The 18764-nt window shown below is 39.4% G+C and overlaps 1 pseudogene; it reads right to left on the reverse strand.

Moving 5' to 3' along the window:
• Positions 1-11051: 11051 nt before the first annotated feature.
• Positions 11052-15961, reverse strand: LOC126696099 (uncharacterized; annotated as a pseudogene).
• Positions 15962-18764: the final 2803 nt, after the last annotated feature.

Raw genomic sequence — 18764 nt, forward strand, 5'->3', positions numbered from 1 at the left:
TTGGATTTTTTTTAACCCACCATGGTGGGTTGGGTTGAAAAAACCCCTCAACCTAACCCAACCCGACTCATATACACCCCTACTAAGATCTATCTCCATGAGTGACTAATATTTTTTTTAATAGGTAACGTAAAATTTTATTAAAAATCAAAGCCAACCCAAGTACACTGGAAATGTACTAAAGGGGAAAAAAAATCAAGAACCAAAACTACAAAGATCAATAAAAACAGGAAAGCAAAAACAAGAAAAAATGGCAGAACCAAACTCCATTTGAGGAGAGTGTGAAAGAAAAAAGACTTAATCTCAAGTATAGATCATTCACATTCCTAAAAAATTCTAGCATTCTATTCTTGCCAAATACACAACACCAAGTAATGTAGCATAAGCTCGCAAATAGATATATTACAATGTCGATTGAACTTAGCCTACCAAGACTCAAACAACTCGATAACCCTATGTGCCATAACTAATGACCATAGCTCATATGCTATAGAGTAATGAAGAAGAAGATTATTCACGTCTCCCCACATATTTTACACATATAACACCAATAAAAAACAATAATATGCCTTTTTCGAAGGTTATCCGTTGTTAAAATCTTACCTAAATAAATAGACCATGAAAAGAAAGGCTACCCTTGGAAAAACCTTCAATTGCCACACTATTTTCCATGGAAAAGCTATGACAGAATGAAGGGATAAAGAATGATGATATCCTTGTACTTCAAAACCTCTACTCTTTATTGGCTTCCAACAGACTTTGTCAGGATCAATACCTTGTGATGGGGAATTATAAAAAATCGAACCATCTCTAACACGTCCATAAGAGTCATCCAAAAGCCAAGGGCCAACCATTCAAGGAGATCATCCATAAGCGGAAGGTCGTCCATGGACGTAAGGGTCGTCCATGAGGCAAGCGCCTGGACGATCTTCCAACACTTAGGAAATTTCTAGGAATGGATTTACCTACATAAGTTTAAGATTTGGACCACGTGGAACTTTGGAATGTGAACAAGGTCCTTATTTATCGCCATAACTTCCTAATAAGTACTTAATTTCCAATGACAGTTATAGAAGATAAGATTGAAAATCCTAACTTCTATAGCCATTGTGGAAGTTATGTCTAAACTTTCTAACTTCCACAAATATTGGGGAAGTTACTAAACAAGTAACTGCTACAAGGCTCTCTATATAAGGACTCATCCATATCAAATCAAAGTAAGTTTCCACTATCCTGAAAAGTTGGCATTCCTGAGTTTTAGAAAAAACTAACTTAAGCATTAGAGGGTTCTTGGTTGGTTCACCCCGATCACCTTTGATTTGGTGTCTTTGTTTTCAGGTTTTTAAAGTGATCATTATCCCATTAAAGCTCAGAGCATTCAGCCCACTGATTTTCTGTGCATCATCAGTTGGCACTATTTGTGGGAATGATTAAGTTTGCGTATTGTAAATTATCTTTCTTTGACAAAGGACTGAATGGTTCGGACAAGATCAATGGTCACTAGTCTAGGCCATCAGGAGAGTGGGAATGCTTCTAGTCATCCTAACCGTGATCGCTAGTTAGCACCTGTCATGCAACCACTTTCCATATAACAAGTGCAGTCCATGGCAGCCGCTGTGGCAGAATTAACCCGTTAGAACCAATAGCTGACCAGGGAAATTACTCTAAGGAGACAGCATAATGATAGATATGTGGAAGGACAAGCCTAGAGTCAAGAAGTTAGAGAAGGAGAAAACGCTGAGCATGAGAACCAGTCAAGGGGTACCGCTTCACAAAGAGTGCCACACTTGGAGAGGGAGATGGATCAAATGAGGATGGCCATGGACGAGATAAGGGAGAACATTAGAAGGACAAATCCTGTAGATGACTTAATTCATCGAACTAATTCCCCTTTAGTGGCTTCTATCATAGTCATCCCTTACCTTCCAAGTTCAAGATGCCTTCCTTGGACTCGTATGATGGAACGTGCGACCCGTGTGACCATATTGCAATCTTCAAGACTACGATGCACCTTCAAAGGGTTCAAGACAAAATTATGTGTAGAGCCTTCCCTACCACCCTTAAAGGACCAACACGAGTGTGGTTCAGCAAGATACCTCCAAACACTGTGAGTTCTTTCGAAGAATTGAGTAAGTTGTTTGTCAACAATTTTATAGGAGGACAGAGGCACAAACGCTTCTCGTCCAACCTGTTAACCATAGAGTAAGGGGAAAATGAAAGCTTGCAATCCTTCATTACTCATTTCAATAGGGAAGCTCTCACGGTGGATGAGATGGACGACAAGCTATTTTTGGCAGCCTTCCATAATGGTGTTAATTCCGATTTATTCATCCATAAGCTCTACGAGCAAGAGCCTCAAACTATGGCTGAACTCATCCATTCAGCCCAAAGCTTCATGAATGCAGAAGATGCAATCATTGTCAAGAAAAGGAAGAAACCTGAGCGAATGGAAGTAGATCTCCCATGCCATCTTGAACAGGGTCTTTGTCCAAAGAAAGCCCGAATAGGAGAAAAGAAGGATTGAGACAACAGGAAGGTGGGTTCATCTTTAGGAAGGAGTCAGCACTACACACCCTTGAATGCTCCACTTGATCATGTACTTACGCAAATCAAGGATGACCCCTCCTTGAAGTGGCTAGAGAAGATGAAGGAAGATCCTAATAAGTGCAATAAAAACAAATATTGCCATTTCCATAGAGATCATGGGCATGACACGAACGGGTGCTATGACTTAAAGCAGCAGATAGATAATCTTATCAAACAGGGAAAGTTGAGGCATTTCGTTGGAAGAGATCATAAAGACGAGAAGTTGAAAGGAAAGGTAGAAGAGTCATCACGGCCCCCACTTGGAGAAATAAGGGTTATCATAGGAGGAACTTCAATAGGACAGTCTTCCAAGTCAAAGAAGACGTACCTCAAGGTGGTACAAAACGTCCAACTCTCTGGACGATCACCAAATATGAGAGGCATAGACAAGCCAGCCATTACGTTCACGGATGAAGATGCAGAAAGAATCCACCACCCACATGACGATGCAATTGTCATCACTTTACTCATCGAGGATTATACAACTAGAAGGGTGTTGGTGGATAATGGAAGTTCGGTAAACATCTTGTATTACCCCGCCTTCTAACTAATGAGGCTTGTTTTAGGACATATGTCACTATTTTATGTAATTGGCTAATCTTTTGACAAAACGCACTTTACTTGTAATTGGGTAGATCTAAGATGTGTTTAATACTTCAAGGAATAAGGTTTCAAGTTCAGGTGTTAAAGCCATATAAGTCTATCCAAGAATCAAGTGAGAAAGTGTAGGATTTTAAAACTCGACAACTAGCATCTATCGAGGTTTCAAAGCTATTTCAGCCCGTGGCTCAACAGCTAGCTCGATAGATGGCTATCTATTGAGGTTTATGAAACTCAGTTTTTTAGAGTTGATTCTCATCCCATTCGTGAGTATGTGTTGGGCTTTCTTTTCTCATAACCCTAAACATATATAAGGATTATTTTGAGGGTCGTCAAAGGTTGCACAGTTGCACGAGTGTGAAGCAAAGTCTTGTTTATGCAAATTGTGACTGGAGATAGAATTTGCCCTAGTTCATCTTTCTCTTAAAGAAGCTGTTGTGTTTGCACACCGTAGGGTTTTGTTACCAAGAAGTTTCTTGAACTTCATCGTGTGATGAACTAAAGAACTTTACAGCCAACATCTTTCTCAAGTTGGTGATCAAGTCGTGTACTAGGATCCGTGCATCTATTGGTTAGTCACGTACTGGGAGCCGTTCATTGAAAATGAGAGATTGTCATTACAGAATAAGTCCAATTGGATATTGGGATAAGGGTTCAACTGTAGGTTGGTATAAGGTATTGGGATTCCTTTACTTGTAATTGCTTGTTTTGATAATAGTGGATTTTCGGGAGTGGTGACTTTAAAATTACCCGATGGGGTTTTTGCCATGAAGGTTTTTCCCATTCATAAACAAATCACTATGTCAATTTAATTTCCACTGCACTTTAGTTAATTGGTGATTTGTTTGTGCTACCATGTGCTTTGCATGTTAATTAGAATTAATTGGTTAATTTATTCACTTGGCTAAATTAATTGGTTAATTTATCACAAGGGGTCAATACATTCTTGGAGTATTAGCTTGGACGAGATTAACTTCGTCCAGTATGTTCGCCCTTGGTAGGATTTGGAGGAATGCAAGTGAAACCTATAGGCACCATTACGTTATTTGTAGTGGTGGGATCATATCCATAGTAGATAACCAAGGAAGTGAATTTCCTCATGGTGGATTGTTCGTCTTCTTATAACGCCATCATTGGAAGGCCAACTTTAGACAGTTGGAAGGTGGTAACATCTACCTACCACTTATCTATCAAATTCTCTACAGAGTATGGGATAGGACAAGTGCAAGGAGATTAGTTAGTGGTAAGAGAGTGTTATTTAGCCTTGTTGGCTATGGACGAGCAAACGCAGACGATGAGCATTGAAGAGAGAAAAGTTGTTGCAGAGCCCACTGAAGTACTAGAAGACATTCCTTTGGAAAAGGGCAATCCCAAGAAATTCACTAGAATTGGAACAAGTATGGAAGAGAAGACAAAGCAAGACCTCGTCCAATTCTTAAGGAAGAGTATCGATATTTTTGCATGGAGTCACAAAGACATGCTGGGGATTGACCTAAGCGTTATCACTTATCAGTTGAATGTGCATCCATCTTCCAAGCCTGTTCGTCAAAAGAAAAGGGTCTTTGCTCCTGAGCGAGACAATGCTATTAAGGAAGAGGTCCAGATGTTAACCACAGTGCAATTTATTCGGGAAGTCTATTACCTGGATTGGTTAGCTAATGTGGTAATGGTCAAGAAGGCAAATGGCAAGTGGAGGATGTGTGTAAACTTCACTGATTTAAATAAAGCTTGCCCTAAGGATAGCTATCCTTTGCCACGCATTGATCAGTTGGTGGACTCAACAGCAGGTCATCAATTGCTAAGCTTCATGGACACCTTCTCAAGGTATAATCAGATAAAAATGGACGAGGCAGATCAAGAGAAGACATCCTTCATTACCAGTCAAAGTTTATTTTGTTATAAGGTGATGCCCTTTGGTTTGAAGAATGCAGGGGAAACTTATTAGAAGTTAGTTAATCACATGTTCCATTCACAAATAGGACGGAATGTAAAGGTGTATGTGGACGATATGCTGGTAAAGAGCTTAGATGAGGAAAAAAATTTAGACGACCTATAGGAGACCTTTGAGACACTTAAACGATACAAAATGAAGCCGAATCCAAGTAAATGTGCATTCAAGGTTTCGTCTGGAAAGTTTTTAGGATTCATGGTTTCACAAAGGGGAATTGAAGCGAATCCAGATAAGATCTAAGCCATATTGGGCATGGAACCACCAAAGAATATCAAAGAAGTCTAGTCCATCATTGGATGAGTTGCAACCCTAAATAGGTTTGTTTCCTTCAAAGTTCTCAAGGAGGCATTTGAATGGATGAACGAGTGTCAAAAGGTCTTCCAGGATCTCAAACTCTATCTTACCACGGCTCCACTACTAAGTCCATTCATACCAGGTGAGGAGTTATATTTATACTTAGCAGTGTCCTCACATGCGATAAGTTTAGCATTGATCAGGGAAGAAGAGAAGGTGCAGAAGCCTACGTATTATATAAGTCAGGCTCTGAGGGGCATGGAAGGACAATATTGGCTTTTGCATTGATAACGGCTTCCAAGAAGTTGAGGCATTACTTCCAAGCTCACGTCGTCAACGTTATGATAGATCATTCGCTCAAAAAAGCAATGAACAAGTTGGAAGCTGCAGGGCGATTGATCCAATGGGCTATCGAGCTTAATGAGTTTGATATCAGGTAACAACTGAGAAATGCAGTAAAGGCTTAAGCTCTTGTAGATTTCATCATAGAGTTCACTCTAAGTCATGGGGACTTAGATGATATGAAAGACATTAAAACATGGGTCATCCACGTGGACGGATCGTTTATACTACATGTGGGAGGAATAGGAGTTGTTTTGCAATCCTTAGAAGGAGATAAGTTGAAACACAAGGTTCGTCTACAGTATCAAGCAACAAAAAATGAAGTTGAGTATGAAGCCCTTCCTAAAGGGCTAGAGTTGGCTAAGTCCTTAGAGGCAAAATCAATACTCGTCTAGGGAGACTTACAGTTGGTTATAGGTCAAGTGAATGGAACCTATGAAGCTAAGGAAGAGCAGATGAAAAAATATATTAATAAGGTAAGACGCCTTGTTAAGAGATTTAAAGAAGCCGGTTTCGTTCAAGTCCCAAGGGAAGAGAACATGGAAGCAGACGCCTTAGCAAAGGAAGAATTAACATGCGAATTGATGGACGAGTTTGATGAAGTTCAATATATGCTCAGCGTAGATCTTCCAGAGGTACAGCAGGTAGAAGGTGAATAAAATTGGATGACCCCAATAATCACCTATCTAAAAGACGAAAGGCTTCTAGAGAGAAAAGACGAGGCCAGAAGGCTAAGGATCATATCAACCAGGTACATCCTTATAGACGAGGTGCTATACAAAAGAGGCTTTTCTCAGCCTTACCTAAGGTGTTTAGCTCCAAATGAAGCAAACTATGTATTGAGAGAAGTTCATGAAGGAGTGTGTGGCAACCATTTAGGAGCTAGATCACTCGTCCACAATGTCATCCTTGCAGGTTATTACTGGCCAACCATTCAAGCTAATGCTAAGGCGTATGTCAAGATGTGCGATCAATGTCAACGATTTAGTAACATCCCTAGACAGCTGTCGGAGTACCTTACCCCAATGATGGCCTCATGGCCTTTTGCATGGTGGGGATTGGATATTTTGGGTCCCTTTCATTAGAACCAGGTAGATGAAGTTTTTGGTGGTGGGGATTGATTACGTCACTAAGTGGGTGGAAGCACCCTTAGCGAAGATTACACAACAAAATGTCAAGAACTTCGTCTAGAAGAGCATTGTATGTAGGTTTGGGGTACCTAGGGTACTAGTGTCTGACAATAGACGACAATTTGATAACACACCTTTCAGGGATTTTTGCGAGCAATTTGGAATCAAGAATCATTATTCCTTACCCTCCCACCTACAAGCAAACGGACAAGTAGAAGTTGCAAACTGATCCTTGTTAAAAATCATCAAGACTTGACTTGAGGGGGCAAAGGGAGTATGGCTAGATGAGTTGTCAGGTGTTTTATGGGCTTATAGGATGATAGTGAGGACCCCCACAGGGGAAACTCCTTTCAAACTAGCCTATGGGAGTGAAGTAGTCATACCTGTAGAAGTACACATGGCCAAACATAGGGTGATGAAGTATCAGGACAAGGAAAACAAAGAACAACTTTGTCTTAACCTCAATCTTATTGATGAGGTAAGGATGGACATAGAGCAAAGGACAGTAAGGTACAAAAATCTCATGGCCAAGCAATATGATGCCATGGTGAAATCCAGACACTTCAACATTGGGGACCACGTCCTCAAAAGGGTCTCCTTGGCAACCAGAAAATGAGCTCATGGGAAACTGGGGCCTAATTGGGAAGGACCTTATAGGGTTATCAACTGCAAAAGGCAGGGATCATACTACTTGGAAGCCCTAGATAGATGGAAGCTAGAGCACCCTTGAAATGTTGAGCATCTAAGGAGATACTATTAATAAAGGGTCAGCCTGGACGAGCATCACCATAGACGAGCATCATCGACGAAGTTGAAGTTATGTGTTGTTTTTCTCATGTTTGCTTATGTTTATTACTATTGCGTGTTTTTAAGTATTTTAATTCTCTAAAAAGTGCATTAGTTTTTAGCTTTTGCGTTGTCTATGGACAAATTTGTGATGGATGAAGTCATCTAAGTCTTCTATTTGTGTAAGTATTTGTGATTCCCTAAGGCACTAGCTTCTAAGCATGTGCCATGCTTGTGGACGATGTGGATGTTATGTTTGTATTATGTTCATACAGTTTGGATTTCTAATGTATATGATGTTGTGTGAATCTCTCATTTTCATGATTCCATCCAAACTAATCCACAAGAAGGCTAAAGGCCAAAGACGAATAAAATCTCTAGACGCAGGGATGTAACATCTATAAGCTTTCCTTAAAATAAGGACAAAGCGAAGAAAAATAAACCGAAGGTATATCCGTCTAAGCACTTGGCAAGGTAAAACCTAAGGTATACTCGTCTAACTAATGGACGAGGAAAAAGGTGCACACAAGAATATTTCAAAATCCATGAATAAATTCAACCAGCCAAAGTCCAGTTTTTGGATGAGTAAACGCTAGAAACATCTTACCCAAAGACAAATTAAGGACCGTCTAGCCTATGGACGAGGGATAGTGCAAGCTATAAGTGAAATTTATGGATGGATAAAGCTAGCAAGGGAAATACCATTCATAGGCGAGTTATACTTGTAGAATTTAAAGAATGGTAATTGTTGGACATAAGAAAATTATTTTAACATGGACGAGATTCATGAGTGGACGGACCACACTTAACCATAGAAACAACATGGAAGATGTAAACAAATAAAATTCATTCATAAAGTACATAACATGTTCAATACCAAGTAAGAAATGAAAATAAATGTAGAAATTCATTCATAAAAACTAAAAGAAGGGTAGACGATCACTGTCCAAAAACCCTTGAGTTATGTAAAGTCAAGAAGGGCAATTGTATATATAGCTTGTCCATAAACTTGGACGAGAGAATTGTACTTGAATGAATTCTAAAAAAAAGTAAATCCCAAAACAACAGGCATTTCCAATAAATTAAAATAATAAAATTTTTCTAAAACAAGATAAATTTACTTAGATAAACCATAGGGGGCATCGCCCCTAGACTTTGGGTCGTCCTCGCTAGCAACAGTGGCATCCTGGGTTACTTCATTAGTAGCATCGTCCACCACATTGACGCCCTCAGAACTTGTCAGAAGCAAGGAACTTTTTGTGGCAAGAGCAATTTTGAAGGAGTCAAAGTCTAGGTCAAGGTAAGCCTCCTTGGCATCAGCATGGAAGTCCTCGTAGCCAACTGCATAATGACTGTAGATGATTCTTGTACTCGTCTAACTTTTTGAAAGCTACAATGGCTTCTTCACGAGCCTCATCCAAGGATGAGTTGAACTCTGAAACTTTTCTCTCCAAGTGAGCAATGCGGGTCACCTTTTCAATGGAATCTGCTTTAAGTTCCTCAACCTCATCTTTCAGCTTCGTCTTTATTTCTTGCAAACGATTGAAATCCTCAGTCAATCTGATCACTTCCCTCTTTTTCAAAAGGACCTCATTGTTTAGCTCTTTGTTCTTCTCCTCCTTGGCCATCTTAGCTTCATCACATAACTTCTTAGCCTGACTGGACGCTGTGTAAAACTTTGACATGGCCTACGAATGGACGAAGGAAGGTTAGAAATTTTATTTAAGCTTGAAGAAAACAAAACAAAGGTGAATGAAAGTTATATACCTTAAAAAGGTCATGAACGACAGAACGTTCAAAGTCTCTCACTGACATATTATAACATGAATTCACTTCATTTTCAGTGATGATTCCTTTGGACGTCTTCCATGCATAACCCTCGTCCAGCACCAGGTTAAGAGAACGCTTAGATGGCTATGAGGGATGAGCCTTACAAGGAGTTTTAGCTGGAGGGGGAAGATTCTCAGACTGGATAGGTGGAACGGTCTGGACGGGTGCCACGTTAACCATTGGGCCATCCAAAATTGCCATCGAAGGAGTGAACTTTGGGACCTTGGGAAGAGGGGTCTTGTTGGGCTTTTGCTTCTTGAGACCTTGATGACTTGGAAGGTCACCGAGGTCTGCCAAGCTAGATATCGTCTTCCTCTTCCCTGTTTAGACGGCAGATTTCTGTTCGACTGAAGGGGTAGTGTCGTCCTAAATTTGGACGTCCTCACCACCATTTGTAGCCTTTTCCTTGTTTTCCTTCCTGGTAGCCATTCCTATGACGAAGAGAACAAAATAAAAAAAAAAAAATTTAAGAGAAAGATGGATGATACTTACTTCGACGGGTAGTTTCTTTGTGCACATGATTCTTTGCAGAAGGTACTGGGCCAAGTCCCCAAGCAGCCAGATGACCCAAAGTCACTAGGCTATGGAAGGATCTCTCAGGGAAGGCACTGACTTGATCGATACGATCTAAGTAAAATTTGTCCAAATGTGGACGAGTAATAGCTGCATCAATAAAAAAGAAAAAAATTAGAAAGAAGACATACTCTCAGGACGAAGGCGGCCTAGAATGTTGGTAAAAGGAGGGAAGGGGCATTATTCACATCAACTAGGTCCCTAGCCCAATTTCCAGAAATAATAAAAAAATTGGTTTTCCAAAGCCTGCCAGATGAACTAGGCCTTTTAACAAAATAAAATAAGGGCCCCTAGATGAAAACTGGTAAAAACCAATGGATTTTTTTAAATTTTATTTTTTATTTTTATATCTCCAAGGGCTTATAACAGTAAAGGAACTCATCCACTATGATTGGATGATTCCCTTCCAGTGCCTCACGCCATAATACTTGCATGGCAACTATTGTCCTCCAACCATTGGGGTTGAGCTGGTTAGGTCCAATACCTAACCTAATATGAACTTCACCAACAATTGTGAGGAAACCCGATAACAATGATGGTTTGGAACCCCAAGATCGTGTAGACAAGATTTGTTGAGCCTTGACTCGTCACCTAACCAGATGAAAACCAAGACTACGATAGAATTGAAATGCCACACCAAGAATTCCTAAGAATCTCTCAAGAATCAAAGGTGATAAGTTTGGTTGTTTGAATGCCACAAGATTATCTTGATAAGTTCAAGAGTTCTTTTAAGAACCAAGAGGATCACAAGACTCACAAGGAGAATAATTTTCTGATTACCAATCTGTCTTTTTTTTTTTTTTTTTTTTTTTTTTTTTTTTTTTTTTTTTAATTCGTACTACCAAATATATACTTGGAACAACCCTCCAAGAATAGGTAAAAATCATAATTACAACTTCAAAAACAACACAAAAATTAATCTAATCAAGTTCCCACGTTTTTTTTTTTAGTTTTCTAGGACTTCTAAAGGCAGTCAAAAATAGCTAAATGACTAGAATTAACATGCCCAGCCAATACCAAGACATCTTCCCATTTAATATCCTTGGAACTTAACAAATTCACACCCTTTTATGGTCAGACCATGCTGGTTGCGAATTTACATGCATTAGCCTCTTCAATTGCTTTGATGACATGGACTAAGCCTTGATTATTATTTGAGCCCATCTTGGTCTTCTTAGAATCAGCCCAATTCTCTTGGACTAGCCCATTTAGTGCTTCCTTGAAATGTTTGGCTCTAAGTCTTGTAATTGGGCCACTAGAAAATGACAAAGGGTCTTGTGCAAATTCAGCTCCATTTCCACTTGTATGATCAGCATGTCTAGCTCCTTGGTGTGCATCATTCTCCCCCTCTTGAGAAGGATTTGTCCTCAAATCATCACCTGTATCAAAAGGAGACAAATCAGTAACATTAAAGCTTGCACTGACACCATACTCACCGGGTAAGTCTAGCTTGTAGGCATTATCATTGATGCGCTCCACTACTCGAAATGGTCCATCACCTCGAGGTAGGAGTTTTGAACGCCGTTTCTCTGGAAAACGTTCCTTCCTTAAGTGCAACCAAACCCAATCTCCTGGTTCAAACACTACCTTCTTGCGTCCCTTGTTGGCTTGATGGACATATTGTTGAGTCCTCCTTTCAATGTTCAGCCGTGCCTTTTCATGAATCATCTTTACAAATTCTGCTTTCTTTTTGCCATCTAAGTTCACACGTTCACTCAAAGGTAAAGAAGTTAAATCCAAAGGTGACAATGGGTTAAAACCATAAACAATTTCAAATGGTGAAAACTTAGATGCAGAATGTATACTTCTATTGTAAGCAAATTCAACATGTGGCAAACAATCTTCCCAGGTTTTCAAGTTCTTTTTAATGATAACACGCAACAAGGAAGACAAAGTTCTATTTACTACTTCAGTTTGACCATCCGTTTGTGGATGACAAGTAGTAGAAAACAACAACTTGGTTTCCAACTTTCCCTACAAAGTCTTCCAAAAGTAACTAAAAAACTTTGCATCCCTATCAGAAACAATGGTCCTAGGCATACCATGTAGCCTAACAATTTCTTTGAAGAATAAATCAGCTATATGTGATGCATCATTAGTTTTATGACATGCAATGAAGTGTGCCATATTGGAAAATCTATCTACCACCACAAAAACTGAATCTCTCCCCCTCTTAGTCCTAGGTAAACCTAAAACAAAATCCATAGAAATATCAATCCAAGGTTCACTAGGTATTGGCAAAGGGGTGTACAAACCATGGGGTTTCAACTTAGACTTAGCCTATTTACACGTGATACACGTCTCACAGATTCTTTCCACATCACGTTTCATATGAGGCCAAAAAAAATGATCATGCAAAATTCCTAAAGTCTTAGCTACACCAAAGTGACCCATCAAACCACCACCATGAGCTTCTCTCACAAGCAATTCACGCAAAGAACACATAGGCACACATAGTTTATTTTCCCAAAACAAAAATCCATCATGCCTATAAAACTTACCAAATGCTACATTTTCACATGCATTGAACACATCACAAAAATCAGAATCTTGTGCATACAGATCCTTAATGTATTCAAAACCAAGCATTTTTGTATCTAAAATGGAAAGTAAAGCATACCTTCGGGACAATGCATCAGCCACCACATTTTCCTTACCTTGCTTGTATCTGATCACATAAGGAAATGTTCCAATGAATTCCACCCACTTGGCATGGCATTTGTTCAACCTTTGCTGTCCTTTCAAATGCTTCAAAGATTCATGATCTGTGTGAATCACAAATTCCTTTGGCCATAGATAGTGTTGCCAATTTTCCAAAGCCCTTACCAAGGCATACATCTCCTTATCATAAGTGGGGTAATTTAGGGCTGCCCCACCCAACTTTTCACTGAAATAAGCAACTGGACGGCCTTCTTGCATCAAAATAGCTCCAATACCTATTCCTGAAGCATCAAACTCAATTTCAAAAGTTTTAGCAAAGTTAGGTAAAACAAGTAAAGGCGCATTAGTTAACTTTTCTTTGAGCTGATTAAATGCCTTTTCTTGTTCTTTCCCTCACTTAAACGACACATTTTTCTTGATGACTTCAGTGAGAGGGGCGGCTAAGCTACTAAAATCACGCACAAACCGTCTATAGAAGCTAGCTAAGCCGTGGAAACTCCTCACTTGGCTGATTGTTGTAGGCGTTGGCCACTTTTGGATTGCCTTCACCTTTTCCTCGTCCACCTCAATTCCTCCTTTACTAACCACAAAACCAAGAAAAAAAAGCTTATCCGTACAAAAGGTGCACTTTTTGAGGTTAGCAAACAACCTTTCTTTCCTTAGAATTTCCAAAACAGATTTCAAATGCATTACATGTTCTTCCAAAATTTTGCTATAAATTAGGATATCATCAAAATACACAACTACAAATCTGCCAATAAATGCACGCAAAACATGGTTCATCAAACGCATAAATGTGCTCGGAGCATTAGTTAAACCGAAAGGCATTACTAACCACTCATACAAACCATATTTAGTCTTAAAACAGTTTTCCATTCATCACCTTCCTTCCTCCTAATCTGGTGATATCCACTTTTAAGATCAATTTTTGTAAAGACACAAGAACCATGTAATTCATCCATCATATCATCTAATCTAGGAATGGGATGACGATATTTTGCCGTTATGTTGTTGATGGCTCAAAAATCGACACACATCCTCCATGTTCCATCCTTCTTAGGAACTAATAACACCGGAACCGCACAAGGACTCATGCATTCTCGCACATACCCCTTTTCCAATAATTCACCTACTTGCCTTTGAAGTTCCTTGGTCTCCTTGGGATTACTCTTATAAGCAGGTCGGTTTGGAATTAATGCACCAGGTATGAAATCAATTTGATGTTCAATCCCTCGAATTGGAGGTAAACCATGAGGTACCTCTTCGGGAAGGACATCTTCAAACTCCAGCAAAAGAGAAACAATATTGCTCGGTAATGCACCGGCGAGATCATTAGTACATAAAAGAGCCTCCTTGTACATGAGTACAATAATGGGTTGGTGTGAAAATAATGCTCTCTTGATCTCACTTTTTTTTGCAATGTAATTGAATTTTTCCTCTCTTGCTCTTATTATGGCCGAATCCCTCTCTCTTTCTTTTTTCACTCTGATCATTGTTTTTCTCTCCTTTTTTTTTTTACTTTCTTTTTTTTTTTTCAATTTCGGCCTTTCTTTCTTTTTCCTTTTTTTTTTTTTTTTTTTTTTTTTTTTTTTTTTTTTTTTTTTTCCATTTGATTTTGGTAACTTCAATTGGTCCTCCCTGACCTATTTTGGAGTTAATGGCACAAGAGTAATAGGTTGCCCTTTAAGAGTGAAAGAATACTTATTTGTGAATCCATCATGCGTAACCTTCCGATCATATTGCCATGGTTTTCCCAACAATAAATGGCATGCATGCATGGGAACCACATCACATAGCACCCCATCCTCATATTTGCCAATGGATAATGCCACCAACACTTGTCTTGTCACCTTGATTTCACCACATTCATTCAGCCACTGAAGTCGGTAAGGTTGAGGATGTTTCAAGGTAGTTAAGGCCAATTTTTCCACCAAATAAGTGCTGGCTACGTTTGTGCAACTCCCTCCATTGATAATGACACTGCAAACTTTGTTATTTACAAAGCACCGAGTATGAAACAAGTTCTCCCTTTGATTACTTTCTTCCTCCTTAACCTGCACATTGAGAACTCGCCTTGCTACCAATAAATCTCTAACCACAACATTTTTCTCATCATCGGCATCCTCCAAAGATGGCATGTCATCATCATCTACTTCTTCCTCATTCTCCGACTCAAGCTCTCCTTGAGCATTTATCACCATCACCCTTTTGTTTACACACTGGCTGGCTATGTGTCCCGCCCTTGACATTTAAAACACTTAATATCACGTGTTTTAAAACTCGAAGCCTCAATGTTACCTAAAGTGGTCTTTGAGTTGGCACTCTTAGATGGTTCAAATTTTGGCTTATTTTGTAGCTGCTCATCCCTTTTTGGAGCTGTCTTCCATGGATTGGTGGTAGCCATAGGTTGTCCCCTCCTAGCCAATCCCTTTCGTTTGAATTGTTCCTCCACCTTTATGGCTTGATGCACCATATCCGTCAATTCAACATAGTGCTGCATCTCAACTATATTCGCAATCTCACGATTTAAACCATGCAAGAACCTAGCCATGGTGGCTTCCCGGTCCTCTTCTACATTAGCCCGGATCATAGGTACCTCCATCTCCTTGTAATACTCATACACACTCTTGGAACCTTGAGTTAACCTCTGCAACTTTTGATACAATGCCCTATAATAGTGATTGGGTACAAAATGCCTCCTCATAAGCATTTTCATCTCCTCCCAAGTGTCCACGGGTGGTTCTCTATTCCTCCTCCTATTAATCAATAATTGATCCCACCAAACAATGGCATAATCAGTAAATTCAATTGCAGCCAACTTAACCTTCTTTATCTCCGAATAGTTGTGACAATCAAACACTATCTCCATTTTAGTTTCCCACTCCAAATAAACTTCAGGATCATTTTTACCTTGAAAAGATGGGATTTTAATCTTTATGTTTCCTAAATCATTATCCCTCCTAGGCCTACCCATCCTTGCTTCTCTATTCCCATACCCACGCTCAAACCTGCCTCGGTTCACATATGGCCCATCAACCTCTTCCGACCCCGCCTCTTCCTCAACATTCCGCCATGGAACACGCCCACCTTGCTGCCTATTGGGGTTGTCATGTTGCTGGCCCCTAGGAGTTCCCACTTCTACCCTATCCAACCTCTCATGAATAGGTTCTAATTCAGTCCTCAACATATGCCTCATCTCCTCTAGCATCGCTTACATTTGGAGGGTCTGATCCATTGGTGGTCGAAGTCCTTCGGTTATGTCTTCTTCTTGATTCTTGGACATATTTAAAATCTGCAAAACAAAGTTAGAATCCTCACAAGCCCTCCCTTACTTGTTTCAATCAAGAATTGATACACTCGCACTCGTGTTTTCACTCTAAACGGCTTTTATCCTCTTATGGTCTCACACACTCTTGCCTTTTTCCACTCTTTTGTGTTTTCTTTAGTTTTTAATTGAACTTCAAGAACTAATTCAAAATAAACTAGCAGCAATTCAAAATGAGAAACAACCAAAACTCATCAACAAGGTCAAGAACTTGAATAAGGTGAGAAACAAGATTGAAATGAAGAAATTTTCTTACTGGAAATGATATGATTGAAAAATTTTCCTCTTTGTGTACTGAGAAATCTTTTTTTTTTTTTTTTTTTGAGCAAGGAACAAGAAATAGAATGAAAATAAAAGATAGTCAAACTTATCTTAGAACCAAAGCTCTGATACCAAAATGATATGAACTTCACCAACAATTGTGATGAAACCCGATAACAATGATGTTTTGGAACCCCAAGATCATGTAGACAAGATTTGTTGAGCCTTGACCCGTCACCTAACCAGATGAAAATCAAGACTACGATAGAATTGAAACGCCACTCCAAGAATTCCTAAGAATCTCTCAAGAATCAAAGGTGATAAGTTTGGTTGTTTGAACGCCACAAGATTATCTTGATAAGTTCAAGAGTTCTTTTAAGAACCAAGAGGATCACAAGACTCACAAGGAGAATAATTTTCTGATTACCAATCTGTCTTTTTTTTTTTTTTTTTTTTTTTTTTTTTTTTTTTAATTCGTACTACCAGATATATACTTGGAACAACCCTCCAAAAATAGGTAAAAATCATAATTACAACTTCAAAAACAACACAAAAATTAATCTAATCAAGTTCCCACATTTTTTTTAGTTTTCTAGGACTTCTAAAGGCAGTCAAAAATAGCTAAATGGCTAGAATTAACATGCCCAGCTAATACCAAGACATCTTCCCATTTAATATCCTTGGAACTTAACAAATTCACACCCTTTTATGGTCAGACCATGCTGGTTGCGAATTTGCATGCATTAGCCTCTTCAATTGCTTTGATGACATGGACTAAGCCTTGATTATTATTTGAGCCCATCTTGGTCTTTTTAGAATCAGCCCAATTCTCTTGGACTAGCCCATTTAGTGCTTCCTTGAAACGTTTGGCTCTAAGTCTTGTAATTGGGCCACTAGAAAATGACAAAGGGTCTTGTGCAAATTTAGCTCCATTTCCACTTGTATGATCAGCATGTCCATCTCCTCGGTGTGCATCACAACCTATGAAGAAGGCCTTTACAAAAAGAATTTAAGGGAAACTTGGGACCTGCTAAAAGATAAGATGTATATACTCCTAAACTAGATGAAGGAGAACAGCACCATTCTCCTTCATTAGGTAGACGAGGCTTAAACTCCTTAGGACTTTGGTACCTATCTACAAGAATTTTTAACTTAGGCACGTCTAAAGTAGACGCCACCTCAGGGGCACGACTATAAATCACATTTTCCTTTTCTTCTTCCTCCTCCTCGTCTTGGAATGGACTGGGTGGCCTTCTGGACGAGCTAGCTCCTGCTCCAGAAGCCATCCTACGTTGCATTTACTAGAATTCCAATTAAGGAAAACCAAGAACGCCAGACAAATAATTCTTGTCTGAAGAGCTATTACTACTACTACTGCTTGTGCTACCTTCACCACTCTCATAACTACCTTTACTTCCAGAAGACACATCCTTATACTTGTCTATCGCTCTTTCTAGGCTACTACTAGATGAAGACATAATTGATTGGAAGAAAGATTAAGACGAAAACCTAAGGATGAGAAGAGGAAATACCTAACGAGACTACAAGAATGAAGACTAGACGAGGCTCTTGGACAAGATAGCAAAAGAGAAATTATGAGAAAGGTAAAGGATAAGAGAGCGAATGCACATATTTATAGGGCCCAGAGGTGAGGTCAGTGAAACGACACGAGCCATCCAGGAAGTGACCCGTGGCACTTTCTTTGAAAAATGGAATGGACGCGATGAGTTAACCAATGAGATTACGAAATGTGGCATAATCTGGAACAATTTAAATTTGACCAATGTAATAGCAGCGCTCTAGACGACCCTTGGACAAGGGGGCAACTGATGGGGAACTATAAAAAATCGAACCATCTCTAACTCGTCCATAAGAGTCGTCCAAAAGCCAAGGGCCAACCATTCAAGAAGATCGTCCATAAGCGGAAGGTTGTCTATGGACATAAGGGTCGTCTATGAGGAAAGTGCTTGAATGATCTTCCAACACTTGGGAAATTTCTAGGAATGGATTTACCTACATAAGTTTAAGATTCGGACCACGTGGAACTTTGGAACACGAACAAGGTCCTTATTTATTGCCATAACTTTCTAATAAGTACTTAACTTCCAATGGCAATTATAGAAGATAAGATTGAAAATCCTAACTTCTATAGCCGTTGTGGAAGTTATGTCTAAACTTTCTAACTTCCACAAATATTGGGGAAGTTACTAAATAAGTAACCGCTACAAGGCTCTCTATATAAGGACTTATCCACATCAAATCGAAGTAAGTTTCCACTATCCCAAAAAGTTGGAATTCTTGAGTTCTAGAAAAAAACTAACTTAAGCATCGGAGGGTTCTTGGTCGGTTCACCCCGGTCACCTTTGATTTGGTGTCTCTCTTTTCAGGTTTTTCAAGTGATCATTAGCCCATTGAAGCCTGGAGC

This window comes from Quercus robur, chromosome 8, assembly GCF_932294415.1.
Source record: "Quercus robur chromosome 8, dhQueRobu3.1, whole genome shotgun sequence".
Taxonomy (NCBI): domain Eukaryota; kingdom Viridiplantae; phylum Streptophyta; class Magnoliopsida; order Fagales; family Fagaceae; genus Quercus; species Quercus robur.